Here is an 18,533-nt window from a genome sequence, read left to right as displayed (position 1 = left end):
GAACTAGTTAAGAACAATTCTCACACTTCACAGTTTACACTGTGTTTGCAAGAAAATGATGAACGTTCATAGTCAAGGCACTGTGTTTGAGAGTAACAATTACAGTGAGATCACACAGAGCAATTAAGAATATATCTAAATATATGTCATTGTACCCTTCAGGATTTCCTATCACAGTTGACTGCCAGAAAAACTGATCCCTGGAACACCTCTTTCCTGAGGCCAGCTCCCCCAGTTTATCAGAAACTCGAAGACACACTGGACATGAGTCTTCCATGCCCTTGCAGATGTGCAGTGATGGTCGGATTTTTCTCAGTAGTGTAACAGCAGATAAACATTTCTGTTGCATAAAGCAAAATACAAACCATCCCCATTTTGACTCTAGCCAACTACTCTCACAGCACGTTTTGCACAAACCATATATTTCTAAATCCTTTGTAGGTGTTACTGAAACAATTATTTGCAATAGCCTCAGTTACAGGAATAATTGATCATCAGGCAAAGTCCTTATCAGACAGCAAATAACTATGAGGATGCCCTTCCTTTAACAATGACAAAAAGGAACTGAAAGACAGAGGAGTTGACAACCCACCTGTTTCCAAATAAGCTCCCATAAGCTCCATAAATCTGGAACTGGCTCCAAAAAAAGAAAAAGCCTCCTAGCTGAGGCTGTCCTTTCCTAGAAGATAATTCCTGCATGCAGAATTTTCTCATGGATATTTATCATACACTTAAGCTGTCATGTCAAACTCCTGGAGGTGAATCTGCCACAGTATAGATATAAGGCAAATAAAAAAAAAAAAAATAAAAAAATAAAAAAAATAAAAAAAAAAAAAGGAAAAAGGAAAGGAAATGGAAAGACAAATTAACTAACATGACAAACAGTAGGAATCAAGACAGCTGAAGGTGTTATATATTATCTTAACCAAATTTCATATTTCCATAACAAAATTCCCTGTTGAAATAAAATGATACTATTAAATCCACATCAGTGGAATAGCATCTGCTAGTATCAGAAGGAACCCCATCGATTTTGTTTCCTTTTTCTGAAGAGCGGGAGAAAAAAGCGTCTTCTTGCAACAGTCACTGCAAAACTAGTGTAGTAGATATACAAATAGAAAATTATGGTTTGTTAAAGACATTGAATATACAAAGGCCAAATGGTTTTAACTAACACATTTGCACACACAGACAGACAGAATTGCAACTACTTATAGCCTTCCTGCCTCGCTTTTCAATAGAGGCCCAGCAGTCATATTCTTTCACACCTAACTGTTCTTTGGCGTCACTGCTTTGGGTCTGGCAATGCCAAGCCCCTTCTCATTCTCATTCTTCTTCTGTCCACTTATCCCAGTGTGGTGTGTAGTAGTGATGTGTTGCTTCTTATGGCTCTGCCAGGTCACTGAAAGCTGATATTACAAATCAGAATTTTGGGGGTGGGGTCTTGAAAGGAAAACAAAAGAAAATGTTGGAACTAGGCTACTCCCCCATAGCTTGGAAAAGAAATAAACTTTATAAAAGAATAAAAAAGTATTTCTCAGAAGAGTAAGCAAATACAAACAGCAGCCTTTATTATTAGAGTTTTCAGCAAAGTCAATACTACCCTGCAAAGCAGAAAGCTTTCTGACCGTACAAAAATGTGTATTTATTCATTAAATAAATGAATTGCACTATTCAGCCTGTAGTCACTCTGAAAGACCACACAGATCTTACCAGCAGTTAGAGTCTATCAAAGGCTAAAAGACATCTGGAAATGTTTGTGTGTTTTTCGAGACAGGAAGTCAAGTTTGGGGCCCCCCAGTGTAAGAGAAACATTGACAAACCAGAAGGAGACAAGCAGAGGCCACTAAAACAGCTGGGGACTAGAGCACATGGGGCAGGACAAAAGACTGAGGGGACGGGTTTATTCAGACAAGAAACAAAGGCTTCAGGCTGATTTCATCACTCTAGTCATCTATAGAGGGAAGCAGGAGAGGGGACAAAGAAGACGGAGCCAAACTCCATGTAGGAGTGCACAGCAAAAGGACAAAATGTCATGGCCACAGGTTGTAGTAAGGGAGATTCTGACTACAGATAAGGAAAAAGAAAATTTATGATGAGTGTGGGTAACAGCTTGAACAGGTTGTCTGGAAAAGCTGTGAAATCTCCATTCCTTGAAGATTTCAAAATTTACCTGTATAAAACCCTAACTTTGAAGGTACCTGCTTTGAGCAGGGGGCTGGATGAGATAATCTCCAGGGTTTCCTTCCAAATCTAAGCCAACCCTATGATTCTAAGTGCAAAGAGTTGTAATGATACCAGGGGATGACTGTAAATCAATGTACTGTATCAGTGAATTCATTCTGCTCCCTACTTTATATCTAAAACCATTACTGTAGATGTTAGACAGATGCAATTCATCATGCTTTCATGATAGCTTCCTGCAAGGATAATAGTGTAATCCATGATGAATATATACTGCTGTGCAAAAACAAACCTGCACACACTGTTATACACACAGAGCTTCTCACTGAAAGATTAAAAAAAAAAAAAAAAAAAAAAAAAAAAGTGTCAAGACTCTGAAGCAGCAAGGGAAATAAAAAAAGAAAAAAAAAAAAAAGAGTGTTCTATCTTTGAAATCTTCTTTTTCCTTCAGCATTAATCTATTACTAGTCCTTCCTGTCTGGCTGAAGTTCTGGCTCTCAGGTAAGAAGTCCAGGTTACAAGCCCTTTGCATGCAGCCTGCTCTGCTGCACAGCAACTCGGATAAATCAGTGGACTTCAGGGTAGGGAGCACAGATGAAAGACCTTAGCAAACAGGTCAAGGTATGAATGCAGAGTCTGCAGAGCCAGGTGGGGAGTCTGAGAAAGAGTCGTGACCACTTACAACTCAGCAGTACAAATGTCAAGCAGTTCATTCCAGCTTGCACAGACCACACTTCACAGAAGAAAAAAAAAAAAAAAAAAAAAAAGAGGAAAAAGCAGAAGCTGTGTATGGTTTGTGCTATGGCTTCCCAAAGAGTGCTTCGTTTACCAACCTGCTGGTTGTTTTCAGATGGCTGTTCATCAGCTTTTCCTGGTGAAGAAGATCTGCTTTGTATAAATATTTAAATGGTATCAGAAGGAGATAGTGAAGAGGAATGACTTTCTAAAGCTAGTAGCCAAAATGCTCACTTAAAAAAAAAAAAAAAAAAAAAAAAAAAAAAAAAAAAAAAAAAAGAGAACTTGGACTCTGGTTACATTCCCAGGAAATATTTACACGTACTAAAATAATGTCAATAGAATTTGAAAACATTTTACAGTCTTGCCTCTCTGGAGACTAGTTAATTCATTTTCTCTTGGAAAATGAAACATGAGTTTTAAAGCCCCTTCAGACAGAGAAAGACCTGAATTTACACTTTTCACATTCTGGATCAATATTCTGAGGCTTGTGCTCTCGATTAGAAGAATATTACTGTTATCACCTCCCATTCCTAGTAGCAAGTATTTGTTTCTGCATTTTTTCCTGAAGCCTCTCAAAGTAGTACCAAGCATAAATCGAGTTATCACATAAGGCTCCATGCAAGCAACATGTGCAAAAGCACATTAAGGCTTCTCCTCTAAAAAACGATTTTCGTTACCAGCACAATACTAAAAGCATTGCATTTCTCCTTTGGCTGTTACCACTTTCTTTCACTTTCCTGAACTCTGCCATATGTAAGAAGATAAATTATGTATTGATTTTTCCTTTGTTTAATAGCCTCATGAACAAAGAGGCAGTGATGTTGAAGATGGTGCTTCTGGGAGAGAATGGACATCAACAGCAAAGTATTTTGAAGCATAGCTCTCTTCTGGCTGTTTTTTCTTCAAGCTAACAGACTTATCACTACAGAAGCACGCTTCCAGAAAGTGCATTCTACTGATTACTCCCTGCATTGGAGCAAAGGAGAGCCATATGCATCTATCAGTATAGCTTTTCTGCCAACAGTCTAGCACAGCTAATGATCCTTTTCTACCTCTGTCCCCCTCCCTTTGCTCCTTCATATGTTTTATGAAGAGCATACTATCCTCAGTGTTGGTACTTTGGGGCTACTCCTGTACCTGGTAACGTTAATGAGCCCATAAAAACTATTCCACTGCTAGAACTGCCCCAAGTTATGTATCACTGGCAATTTTGGCCTTAGGTGAACTATCACTCTACCATTATTCAGCGTGCTGTCCACAATTATGACTACAATAGGTTACTTCTTTATTGAACACTTCAAATCCCTCAGCTATAAATGGCAGAATTTTTAACATTCAGCAGTCAAACATATTCAGTCTGTCTCCTCTTAAAGCATATTTTTTGATGGTGAGTTAATTTAACCAGGTTAACAAATACCATGAAGATAGCCCCCTCAAGTTTTTTTGTAATTTCTTATTTGTTTTGTAGCACCTTCTGAAGTCCTCAGCCAGACTAGAGACCAGCTTTGCCAGAGGCTGTATGAATAAAGTCAAATTGTTTATTAAGCCGTACTACCACAAGAGAGCTACCACAAATTTTTAGGCTTTGCTTCAAAAACACACTAACACTGTCAATCTTCTTTTGATCTACAAACCAAATAGTTGCACGTATCCCAGTGGGACCACTCTATTTCATATCAATATTTAAATGCCTGTACTCTGAGATTCTTCTTTCAAAAATTCAGTAGAGTATTTAATTGTATCTTGCTCTTGTACTAGGAGATACAAAGGAAAATATTATTTAACTTGTACCAACAAATGTGACACTAAGGAACGATGTTCACCCATCAGCTCAGAGCACCACTCTGTGCTATTTTTCAGGTTGAGAAGTACTTTACTCCACAAATAGCCCCATTTGGGTCAATGGTAAGACACTATACTCAGTGCATAAAAGCAATACATTTAAGCTTCCTGGAATTAGCTATTATGAAATTAACTATTAGGAAAGGAAAACTGCAATGCATAGGGAGCTATCTGCATAAATTATATTATTTGATTTTTTTTTTCACTCGATGCAGAATCATTACTTCCTGTTTAACTTCCTTCTTTCTTACACAGAAAGAAATACAACAGGACAGACACAATTTTGGTTATGTCAGAAAAGCGTAAAACTTAATGAAAATCTATGTGAATCGCAACTAGAAAGCTGAAAGCAAATCCATTCAAACTTTGTTTCCCTCCACTCTTAGAGATCCCATATCCAGTTCAGTAATTCAGGTTACATATCAATGAAAACAGACATTTGTAACAATACAGTTTGAAATGATGGGATTCCAAGAGATATGCTACACCCATCACCTATAAAATAAGCATTTCAAAAAGTTTATTGTTGACCAGTTGCATATGGTTTTTGCTGGAGAACGCATTTAGGTGCAACACGGTTCCTTGACAGGACCCACAAAGTGCAAAGTGATAATACCAACATAAAACACAACCAACAGCATTAAAGCCTGGCTTACTTTTATTTCTGTTAGGGTCACTGTGTCACTAGCTTAGGTGTGTTTCTCTGCTCTCCTCCTGTGCCTCACCTCCTTCGCATTTTAATTTTTATTTTTTGAAAATCCAAGAAAATTAAAACTGAATTAATGCAGCATTAAGGGCAAACATTTAAATATGCAGAGGTCAGGAAAATCAAAAGCTATGGTTCTCAGAGCAATATTATTTAACCATACTGATGACACTTTACATATAATTGATTGCATGTGCTGCTACTAACAATAATGTTAGATAATATAAATCACTCACCACAGCCAAGTAATTATTACTATGGAAACCTTTAGATTTTTTAATTTGCATGACTTTTTATAGCTATATTTTTAATTGTGGCAGTAGAAGATTTTAAATTTTCTCATTTGCTTCATAGTTTTTCTATAGTATACTTCAGCTCCTCCAATACGCTCCACAAATAGTTACTTGACCACTCAAAATGGAGAACTGGAAATGCTGGGATTTTTACTAGATAGAGCAAACGTCAGGAGATTTCAAAAGTTCTCATTTACAGGTAACCAGGAACTGTGAGTGTATTATCAATGAAAATTTTGGACATTTCGCTGCAAATTTATAGAATTCTCATGAAAGAGTTCCCTCACTGTATACAACAACTCTTCCAAGGTTTAAGAAAAGTTCAGAATGTGTTTTAAATTCTAGCAATAAAAGCACAACAATTGTAAAGGCTTGGAGATACTGGGAATTCAAATTTATATTCAACCATCAAGAGAAAAACACTTCAGTGTAAAAAAAAAAAAAAAAAAAGGTGCTACCAGCTCATGAAAAGTAAGCAACTTCCTTTTTAAGGAAGAATAACTATGTAGAACTAGCAGCAAAAAGGTCCATATCCATCTCATTACAAAATGTTCTGAAAAACAGCAACAATAGGAAAGGAAAATCATCAAATTCAAATGCCAGCCCAATCATCAAACTAGGAAGCTAAGATTGTATCTTTGGGGTTCTTCTGATAACAAAGCACAAAATCATAAATCATGAATTTTATTTTTCTTTCCTTATTGAAAGGAAAAAAAAAAAAAAAAGAAAATACCACTTGTAGACGTCCATGTATTAAGTCCATAATATTTACAAATTGCCCTCTGAGCACTAGGCTATCTTGGTTATGTTCCTTAGAAGCTGGTACTATAAGATGGCTTCTAATTCTCCAAGCAGTTAATAAACACTTAGCTGAGATGCAAAAACCAAACCCACAGTGGACTAGGCTTTCATACAATGAAAACTGAGTTACGATCACTTAGACCTTCACAATTGGCTTAAGCTGACTGTATCACAACAACCACCATCAAGAAAAATGGGGTTATTGTCATAGGGTACTCCTTTCTGAGGGGAACAGAGGGCCAGACCCAACCCACAGGGAAATTCTGTCACCTCTCTGGGGCTAGGGTAAGTGAAATCACTATAAAAGTCACCTGATATGGCCCTCTGATTATTACCTATTATTGTTTTTTTCATGTTGGCTGTGATGAAGTAGCAAAGAGAAGTCCAAGGACAATCAAAAGGGACTTCAGGGCTTTGGGACAATTGGTTAAAGAATCAGGTGCACAGGTATCATTTTCCTCTATCGTTACAATAGCAAGGAACGATATTGAAAGGAATAGGTCGAATAAGTTAATTATACATGACTCCAAGGGTGGTGCCACTGGCAGAATTTGGGGTTTCTTGATCATGGGAAGGTCTACATGACACCAGGTCTAACGGCACCTGATGGGATGCACCCTTCTCATAAGTGAAAAGGAATTTTGTGCCAAGAAAGTCTTGTGGGTGAAGTGGCAAGTGGTGGCCATTTTAGCCATAGTGACCATGAAGCAGGCAAATTTAAAATCCTCGGTGGTAGAAAATCCTTTGGTGGCAGAAAAACTGCCACCAAAACTTCAATCCTGTGTATAGGGAAAGCAGATTCAAGCTGCTCAGGGAACTAGTTAGTAAGGTCTCCTGGGAAACTGGTTTTGAAGATATCAAGGTCCATCAGTGCGGGTAAATTTCTAAGACCATCTCCTAATAGCACAGGAACAGGCAATTCCAAATTGTCCAAAGTCAATCAGGCAGGGCAGAAGGCAAGTGTGGTGGAATATGGATCTTCTTCTAGAGCTTAGGTGGAAAAAGAAAGTGTATAGCTGCTGGAAGCAAGGTCAGGTGAAATTGGAGGAATACAGGGACGCTGTTTGCCTTTGTAGGGAAAAAATTTGTGTGGACAAAGCTCAATTATAGCTGAAGCTGGCCACTACTGTGGGGAACAATAAGCACTTTTTTGTTGTTGTTTGTTTGGTTGGTTGGTTTTTTAATGTCAACAGCAAAAGGAGGACCAGAAGCAACATTGGTCCAATACTTGATGAGGATGGTCACCTCACAAACGAGGACATAGACAAAGCAGAGATGTTTAATGCCTTCTTTGCCTTTGTCTTCGACACTGATAATGGGCTCTGGGACCCCAGATGCCCTGAGTTGGAGGACCATGACTGTGGGGGGAATTATAAACTCCCAGCCAATCCTAAACTTGTGTGGGATTTGCAGCTCCACCTGAACACATATAAGTCTATGAAGTCTGATGGGATTCGTTCCAGGGTACTCAGAGAGCTGGCTGATGCCATCATGAGACCTCTTTCAATTTTCTTTCAACAGTCATGGGAGTGGAGTGGTCCCAGTTGATGGGAAGCTCACAAACATCATTCCAACTTTAAAGAAGGACAAGATAGAAGACCCGGGTAATTACAGATCTGTCAGTCTCACTTCAGTGCCTAAAAATTGTAAAATTGTGGAGAAAATTATTCTGGAAGTTACTGAAAAACACCTGAAGGACAATGTGGTCATTGGTCATAGCCAACACGAGTTCACATGGGGAAGATCCTGCTCAGTAAATTTGATTTCTTCTTATGACAAGGTCACCCATCTAGTTGACCAAGAGAAGCCAGTTGATGCAATCGTTTTGGATTTCAGGAAAGCTTTTGATACTATTTCTCACAGTATCCTTCTGGAAAAAAGTTTCAGCATACAGCTAGATAAAAACGTAATATGATGGGTGAACAATTGGCAGATGGGTTAGGCTCAAAGGAGTTTAGTAAATGGGGTTACAAACAGGCTTGCAGTCAGTCACTAGTGGGGATCCCTAGTGTTTCACTCTGGGGCCAGTTCTTTTCAATGTTTTTATAAATAACTTAGATGTAGGACTAGAAGTTGCTTTGAGTAAGTTTACAGATGATACTAAATTGGGTGAAGCTGTTGATTCCGTTGAGGGTGGAGAGGCCTTGCAGAGAGATCTTGACAAATTAAAGGGCTGGGTAATCACCAGCTGCATGAAGTTTAACAAGAGCATGTGCCAGATTCTGCAGCTACAATGGGGTAACCCTGGCTGTATGTACAGACCGGGGGATGAGGGGCTGGAGAGCAGTCCCATGGAAAGGGATCTGGGAGGTTTGAGTGGCAGCAAGTTGAATAGGAGACAGCAGTGTGCCCTGGCAGCCTGGAGGGCCAACAGTTTCAGTCCCAGCTCAGGAAAAGAAGGCCTCTATCAGAGCTAAACACAGCTCAGTAAATGAAGCAGGGAAAACTAATACATGTTTGTTTCCTGGTACTTTTGAAACACAGAGCCAATAAAAACACCATGTATCAACCAAGCACTGCAAAATAAAATACACTTCATAAAAGGAAATAGAGTGGGGTTTTAATTTAAATTCTCAATGTTTATGGGTCAGACAAAGAATAACTTAATTAAATCAGTCTGCAGATACTGAGTTTTACTCAAGAGTTTAATAACATATGCTGTGCCTGACTGGGATGGAGTTAATTTTCTTCACAGCACCATACAGGGTGTTGAGTTTTAGATTTGTGAATTTGTGACTAAAACAGTGTTGATAACACACCAGCATTTTGGCTACTGCTGAACAGTGCTTGCACAGCATGGAAGTTTTCAAGGTTGTTTTTTCTTTTTTTTTTTTTTTTTCCCTCACTTCTTTTCTCCCCACTCTGTCCCTCCAGGGAAGTGGGCTGTAGGTGAGAAAGAAGCTGAGATGGGACACAGCCATGACAGCTGACCTGAACTGACTAAGGGGATGCTCCATACCACACAATGTCATGCTCAGCAATAGAAGCTAGGAGAAGGCAGGGAGTATAATATGTAGGGTTACATTTGTCTTCCCAAATAACCATTACTCGTGCTGAGACTCTGCTTTCCAGGAAGGGGCTGGAGATCTGCCTGCCAATGGCAAGTGAGGATAAAGTTCCTTATTTTGCTTTGCTTGTGTATACAGCTCTGCTTCACCTATTAAAGTCCCTTTGACTTGACCAATGACTTTTCTCACTTTTCCCCTTCTGATTCTCTCTGCCTACCTGCTGGAGGTAGTGAGGAAGCAACTGGGTGAGTGCTTACCTGCCAGTCAGGCTCAACCTAGCACATAAAACAAAATGAATGCAATAATTAGATTCTGCTACATATACAGAGCCAAAGCAGACATATGTGATTTTAGTTCCCAGCTGTTATATTCGGAAGAGTAGTCTAGAGTGATAAAGTTAGTTGGTAGTGCAAAATAACAGGAAAAAAAAAATTAAAAAAATAAAAATAAAAATAAACAGATTCTCAGTGTCATGCATCAAATTCATGAACTTTGATAAAGGCTTAAGGAGAGAACATCTGAGTGGTTGCTGCCAGGCAGTTCTAACTATTAAGAAAATTCATTAGCAACAGACAGAAAATTAGAACTAAGTGCAGAGAATGTTAGAAACACCTACTGTAAGGAGAGGTCTTTTACTGAATATTAACATACTGAGAGGGAAAAGGAGAAAGATCAGAGGAAACAATGTAAGAAAAAAATGTAAATGATTTCATATTCTCAAGAAAATGGAGGAATATCCCTTCACTTTTGGACTGGAAGAAAGTTTCTTTCGAGGAAACTTATGGCCACTGCTAGAGGGCCTCAGGAAGGAAACTGTTCCATGAGCACCCTAATAGATTAATCTACTAGTCACCTATACCATATTTCATACTTTGGCCACCACTTTCTTTTCCACTGCAGGAACAATTAACATCACAGAATGAGAATCTTCCAGGAGAAATCAGAACGGAACCTCAGAAACTTGTCACTCTGTTGAGTTTATTCTTATAAAAAAACAACACCAAATGCTAAGCACTCAACAGCTTGTACTTATGCACAGTTTGGGGTTCTCATGCATAGCTGATGCATGTGCATCATACGTTCAAGCACATCTTTATTCAGGCCCAAGCTACAAAAATGATAGCACAGTGAGAGCAGAGACCCCACCTCACAGTTCTTTGCAGAAACATTCATAATGGCTTTTTCTGCCCCAGGAATAAGGCAGTTATCAGGTTTCTGGACTTCATAATTTCTATAGCTAAATCAATAAGGGGTGGGGAAGGAGCCCAGAAGGCATGCCATGCACAGAAGAAAAACAAAAAGTCTTGAAAAACATTGCACTGTTTGCTAGGAGTGGCAGACACTAATGAATAAAAACAGAAGAGGCACTACAGAGGATTTTGCAACCCTCATATTGAAGTGTGGAACTGCTCCACAGCACTGGATACAGTGAAAAATACAAAACAAACGTGCATAATTTTGAATACCTAGTGAAAAAAAATAGTATTAGCTACCTAAAAGTTGTTTGCTTGAGTGTCATTTTCCATGAGTTGTGCTACATGTAATTGCTCTAAAACAAATGAATCAAGATGTGCTCTTGGGTATTCTGCAGCTTCTTCAGTAATTAATTCAGGCCTCTCACCACCTGCATTTGATAGAGGATCTGACGGTAAGAGAAGGAGTTTTGTTTTTGTTTTCTATAGCTTGTCTCATTATGCAGCTGTGTGAATGAGCCCTTGTCCGTACAGTCAGCAAGCAGAACAGAACTGCTGAGCACTAACAACTGTGACTGAAATCAATAGGAACTGCAGGGATATTGTGACTTTGAGAAACAGTTTATCCTTCTTCAGGAGCCTAATTATAGAAAGGTTGATTCTAGAGCTGCATACGAAGTTTTCAGTACTGGTGAAGTTTTTTCAGTTTAGATTCATTTCTGGAGGACAAGATCAGGCACACTGTGTCAGACAGGCTAAGTCCCAGGGCATGGTCAGAAGGAAAAAAGAAGACCTTTCAAGAAGGTCAGCAGAGTTCAGAAGTACCCTTGAATCTCTTTGTGCACAAGGGCAACAGGTCCACAATCAACAATGTATTCTAAGAGCAACACATAACTGAACATTGCAAATGAACAGGCCCAGCTGGGGTGCCCATGAGAAAAATCCTTCTTTTATCTATGTTTGTGTGTTGCACGCATTTGCCTAGCTAAGTTAAGTGTGGAGCATTTGGCATTCGAAGTTGATGTAATGAAGATGTCCTATCAAGGGAATTTTAAAGCTTGTCTTTATTCTCTCTCTTGTAAAGCATTGCTATCAGAAGGAGTTGAGTGGTTCATAGTGGTCATAGCACAGGGGTCAAAAGGCCAAGCTGTGCAGCTATAGGCAATTCTTTAAGGAAAGACCTTTGTTTTAGAGTACAAGAATTGCAGATAGCACTGCAAAACATTACATCAAAGAACATGAATGCATCAAGAGGGAGGTGTAAAATATAAAGAGATTACCCTGATCTTTCAGCAAGTTCTCCTGGGTTTGGATTCCATCCTTTTCCTGGCATGGGGCTTAAGTGAGAAGTAGCAACACAAAATTCAGTGGACAACACGAGCAACTCCCTGGCTCAGGCAGTGGGATGTGGCTGTCAAACAAAACCAAAGAGATACTCTGCTGAGACAGAAGATGCAGAACCTGGCAATAAGTTCAAGAAGTCCTGAAGATATAGGCAGCCATGGGATAGTTAATTGAAAGTTAATTTGCATTATCTGCAAATAGTGTCTCAGGAGGAAATAAAGAGTAGTTGAAATGGCACAACACTCCACCTACCTTATGCATACTGCACACAACGGAAGATAGGAAATAAACATATTCAATGTTTATGAAAATATTCAACAAATCATACAAGAGTAGTCCAATAAACCTACAATACCAATGCGGATAAGGAACACTATTTGACATGAAATATCCAGAATATACACAAAGTTTCAGCTTACTGCTTCTAAAAAGTTACTTTTTCCTCCTATATTTTAAATCAGTAGGCCCTGATGTGCAAAATACTACTCCACATTCCAGTGTATTAGGATATATGCAGAGGACAGTGCATTTGAAATCTTTGTAGCTTTGAATTTTAACACATTAGAACTTGAACGCTATCTACTTTCATCTTTTGTTTCTTGACATCCAATTTCCCTTTGTCCATCCATTCCTGCTATTTCATTTTTTCTCAAGAGCCTCTTAGAACAAACAAACAAAAAAATCCCAGATAGTTAAACCCAGTGGCTCATTACCACTCTTCTGCATCAGTGTCCTTGTCATACCAGTCCTTTGTCCCTGATTAACTTCAGCAATGTCTCATATTTTCCCACGTCAGACTTTATAGATAAGATTATTATGCAGAACAAATGCATTTAGAAGTACACATGAGAGTATTCTGAAGCAATGTATTAATATCTTATGTGAAATGCCTAATCAATTACAGTTTAATATTGAATATTTAAATTAGCCCTCATTCCATGACTGAAGAGAGCTTCTTACAAAAATGCTGATATTGGTTGCTTTTACAGGAAAAAAAGAGCAGATCTCCAAAAGGCCCTGCTGGAAAGACAACGTGGGTCAGGGAGCAGCAAGGGCGAGTGCCTCCCTTTGGGATGGGAAGCCAGCAGGGCCTGGCAGCCAGGCCCCATCCTAGGGTATCCTAGGGATGGGCCAAGGCCAGGCCCATGGCCAGGCATGCTGGAGGCCAGCCTTGTGCAGCATCTATGGGACAGGCAGCTCTAGGGGGTGGTCATGCACAGTCAAGGCTAACTGTGCCCCCAGAGCCACGACAACTTGCACAACACCATCAGCAAGAGCTGGAAAGCAGAGCACATGAAAGTTTTGTCTAAAATCATAAAAGTTTCACAGTCACCTAATAAAATTTTACCTGCTGCTTGTAAACCCCACAACATCCAGTTAAAGGTCTTCACATTTATTTGTTTTCCAGTATAAGAAGTGCATGGATTTACAGTGGCTTCACAGAAAGGGAATGTCTCATTGGAGACTAAAAGTAGAAAAACACCTGTAAAGCTGAGCAAGGAATATATGGGCCTGCTGCTGAATGAGGCAGGTGATTTAGCAACACCAAACACAGATAAGGCCAAGGTATCTAATGTCTACTTTGCCTCAGTCTTCACCATGGTATCCCACACCCCTGTGATTAGTGAAAGGAGTCATGAAGATCTACCAGCAACCTGTGTGGACTCAGCTAGGGATTACTTCAGATAATTCAACTCATGCTAGTCCATGGGATCCAACAGGCAGCATCCAAGAGTACGGAAAGAGCTGGACAATGTCCTTGCAAGGTTACTCTGTATTTTCTTAGAAAGCTCATGGATATCAGGTGGTACTTGACAACTGGAGAAGGGCGAATATTGTATCCATCTTCAGAAAAAGCCAGGAAGTAAACTGAGGGAACTCCAAGCCCCGCTTTGCTGGAAAAATCACAGAGCAAGTCCTCTTCAAGCATGTTTCTGGGCACATGAAGTAGTTGAAGGTGACTGCGAACAGTCAGTACAGATTTACCGAGCACATATTGTCATCTAGGATAAAGGATTACATTCATAGATGAAGAAAGAACAGTGGATATTATCTACCTTCAGCTTTAGAAATATGGTTGACTGTCTCCCACACTATTCTTGCATCCAAATTAGGATGTTAAGAACTGGGTTGGTAGGCAGATAGATGGGTAAAAAGCTGCTTGGATGATCAGGCTCAGAAGACACCAATTAGCCCATCACACTCAGTGACCTTGAGAAAAGTGATGGCATGCATTCTCAGCAACTTTGCAGATGACACCAAATCAGGAGAAACAGCTGAGATGCTTAAGAGCAGGACTGTTGTCAAAAGGGACTGAATAGGCCAGCAGGAGCCTTATGAAATTTAACACGGATAAATTCGAAGTCCTGCACCTAGGAAGGCTGGTGAACAGCTCTACTAAAAAGGCAGACAGCCAGCAGTACACCCTGACAGTAAAAAAAAAAAAAAAAGTCATGGACTCAAAGTCATGGACTCCTGGGTTGTGTTATCAGGAGCATAGGTTGCAGATAAAAGCCCTTATTAGAACACATCTCACATATTGCATCCAGTTTTGCTCCCTTCCATACAAAGAAGACATTGATGAACTGAACCAAGCCCAGCAGAGTTCAGTGCAGTGCTACCAAGAGGTCAGGAGTCTGGAGCACTTGTTGTAATTATACTGTCTTATAGTATAGAAGGTCTCAAAATTTCTCTAGATCAAGGTGTGGACTTTTTGCAAGTGCTGTCATGACAGTAATACTGTTCTTTTCCAGAACATTCTAGATTATATAACCCTTTGACAGACAAGTAAAAAAAGGAAATCACAGCTGAATCACAAAATCACAGAACTGTTGATATTGGAAGGGTCCTCTCACGATGCCTAATCCAAGCCACCTGCCCCTGCCCAAGTTTGATCAGATAGATGAGGCCACCAAGGAAAAACAACATATGCAGAGGAATTTTTTATTCACTCTCCTATTAAAGAAAAGTTCCTGCCTTTCTGGAAACCTTTGTTTAAAGAAGAAAAACAACATGGCACCTCCTCATCTGGATGTGAGCAAGCTAATCTGTCTTCTCTCCTCTAAACAGTAACAAGAATATATTAAGCACTGCTAGCATAAAGTTGGTGAAGTACTAGAGCTGTGCAAATCTGGCAGAAGATGAGTGAAACAAAGACAGATAATTCTTAGGAAAACAGAATGGTTATGGTCTCTCAAAGATCTGATTTTAAATGTCCAAACGAACTTTTGGGGGGTTACTTTCTTTCAACTCATTGAAACCTGGACACACAACTACAGTTAAGAGCCAAATCCTTCACAGATCAACCAAAAGTAGTGCTATGGATCCCTAATTAAGAATTGTCAAATGCTAGAGTAGCAAAGCAGATCATGCCTTTGTTCAAACTGAAATATTACCTAGGACTGAATTATATTTTTTGTTCATCTTAACATAGGCATTGGAGAAAATAGGAAAGTAATGAATTGAACAATACGAGGGCAGGGCTAACGAGCTTTCCCAAACTCATCTGGGAAGGTGAATTTTAAATATATTAGAGAATGAAATTATTCAACCAAGAGTTATTTCTTCCCCACAAGAAGTTACACTTTCTCACCTCGAGTGCACAATAATTTATTTATGAACCGATTAACTTTTAATTTCACAATTACTAGTCGATATTTCATCCAAAATAGAGAAAAGTATCACTTTTTTTTTTTAATATCTGAAGGTTTATTAGTTCATTTTCATAACATAGGGGCAAAAAAATATATAATTAATACATCAGTGAATTCTACTGTGCAATATAAAGTTTTGTAAGTGACTTACAAATATAACATTTCTAGGACCCTCTTCCCAGGTAGCTGTGTTTCCTAAAATGTCACCATATTCCTGGAAAAATCATACCTTAGCCAAAGGCAAACCTTTAGCTTTATGCAGAGTTTCTTTCCTTCTTCATCAGGATGGAAGTTATCTATACCAGTAAAGCAGGTTATTCCTGCTTCTCCCCTCCAGAGATGAAATGCCTCTGCTGCTGCCAGTAGTGCATTGCATTTATGTGGCCTTGTCTCAATGAGAATATATCTTTTCTCTACAACTCATGTTAAGACAAAAGGGAATCAATATTTAAGAACACGAAGTGACAAGTTCATCAGGAATAGTTAGCAAGGATTTACCTAGGCCAAGTTGTGTTTGACCAACCTGATTGCTTTCTATGATGAAGCAACTATCTGTACAGACAATGGGAGAGCAGTGAATATCAGGTCAAGGGAGCTATCACATTGAAGAGGCCACAGCTGGTAAGCTGTGTGCAGTTTGAGGCTCTGCAACCCATGAAGGATGCTGAGAAGTGGAAGACAGTCCAGTAGAAGACTCTCCAGTAGATGGTCAGCACTTGACCCATGAGGAGAGGTTGAGGGAATTGGGCTTGTTTAGTCTGGCAAAGAGGGTTATACAAAGGTAGGTCTAATAACAGACTACTACAGCTACTTGAAAGGTAGTTACAGTGACAATGGAGCCAAACTCTTACAGTAGATCATACTTGGCAAACCAAGAGCAACAGGGAGTAGTTGCACTTTGGAAGACTTATGGACATCAGGAAAAAAATCTTCACTAGAAAGATAGTTTAGCACTGAAATATGTTATTCACATAGGTGGAATCCATCCTTAGAGGTTTTCAAGACTGGCTAGAAAAAAATACAGCTGACTTGATTTGGAATATATAACAGTCCTGCTTCAAGCAGGAAAATGGACTAGATGGCCTTCAGAGGTAACTTCCAAACATTTTTATGATTCTGTGAAAATGTGTGAGAAAAATGACATTGGCCAATGTAACTTGCTTTTCACAGTAATGCTTAGAAGGATTATGGTATATGCCTCTTGTTCATGAAGCATCCTGCATAAACGCAACCATATTTGCAAAAGGACTAATCCAAAACAGATGGATCTCCCTTTACGCTACCTATAAAAATAAACAATGATAATGGTTTAGGACAGTACTTCACCTACTTAGGAACTGGACGTATTTACTGAATTACTAATTAACACTGAAAGGCAATTTCATAGGCCGAATGTAGTTTAGACTTGCTTCTAGAAAACAGCTTCAAATGTCACTCCCTTTTCTACATACTTAAATGTATCAAACTTTTTTTTTTTTTTTTTTTTTTTTTAATAAACATGGCACCTTCATCACAAAAGTGCCAAAAGCTTCTAGTATTTGCTTAGGGAAAAGAATCATAAACATTATACCTCAACTTCTTGGCAGCTCTCCCATACAAATATTGTTTTGCTTCTTTTAAACAGGACTGGAAATAGCTACACACACACACAGACTTGAAACTAATAAACTATAAATTAAAAAAGTGAATTTAAATCTGCAAGAAAGTAATGACATAATGAATTTCATTCATGTTTTTCAGTGTAAGTATGGCACAGTGTTGCATTCCCACTGACAAGTAATAAACATATACCACTGAATTTGGCTTCTTCCTGACTATGAAGGAAACCCCTGGATATGATGCCTACCCTGCCAAGTTGTCTTTTAAAAATCCTGCCTCCTACTATGCACATTATTTAATACATACATATTAATATACACACATATTAATACATACATATTCTAGTGTTATGCCAAATGCATAAATGGTCTATGCTGATTATTGACTAGTGATTCCAAATAATTGAAAAGTAGAATTGTATTTGTAAACTGCATTAATTGGTAGTATCCACATCATACCTCCACAAAAAAAAAAAAAAAGCATTAGCACAGGACCACATTCTCCTGTACCCCAGGATCAGAACTGACAGCAAAATCCCAGGCAGTATCAGTTGGTATCAATGCACACTGTCTGACTCCAAAATCAGTTCTCCACTGCTCTTTATACTTCAGCATATATCCACTACAGCACTTAACTGCTCTTTCAAGGAGCAAAGGGTATGTCTGGCATTCACTACTGTAACCACAGCTCACGTAGACATTCATGATAAACCCAAAGCACAGAGGCTGGATACTGCTGACGATGCAGCCACAGCAAGACGCATGCTCAGGCCAGTGGGTAGTTTTTAACCAGCTTTCCACTGCAGCTGTAATGCTGACAGTACCTGAGCTAAGCAGCTTCTAGCTTGCTCAAACTGGCTCACCCGAACCGCAGCTGCTGTAACACAGCCATACCACAAGTCCGGCACTCGGCAGCCATAGCCATCTCCAGAAGCATCCCTCAGCTGCTGACCAGCCCGGTGCTGGTTGGAGCTCCCAGGAGCAGGCAGAGAACAGAGACTGAGGTGAAGCGCAGGCCCCAGCGGGACTGTCAGAGAGCCCCACTGCCACCCCTGGGCCCGGCCTGTACCCAGACACCGAGCACACCCCAGGGGGCAGCCCCACAAGCAGATAAGGGTAAGATCCCCCCCTCTACCAAACCAGAGGGTTTAGTCACATCAGGCAGAGGTAAAC

General features: G+C 39.5%; 1 long non-coding RNA gene across 1 annotated transcript; it reads right to left on the bottom strand.

Annotated features, from left to right (window-relative positions):
• Nucleotides 1-12,388: 12,388 nt before the first annotated feature.
• LOC311431300 lies at nucleotides 12,389-14,315 on the bottom strand. Its single transcript, XR_014689335.1, has 2 exons — nucleotides 14,096-14,315; nucleotides 12,389-14,004 (listed from the first exon to the last, which is right to left on the bottom strand). It is a non-coding gene; the product is annotated as an uncharacterized lncRNA (long non-coding RNA).
• Nucleotides 14,316-18,533: the final 4,218 nt, after the last annotated feature.

The sequence above is a fragment of the Aythya ferina genome, assembly GCF_964211825.1.
Source record: "Aythya ferina genome assembly, chromosome: 2".
Lineage (NCBI taxonomy): Eukaryota > Metazoa > Chordata > Aves > Anseriformes > Anatidae > Aythya > Aythya ferina.
Note: the sequence above shows the minus strand (reverse complement) of the source record. Positions and strands in the feature narration are given on the sequence as shown.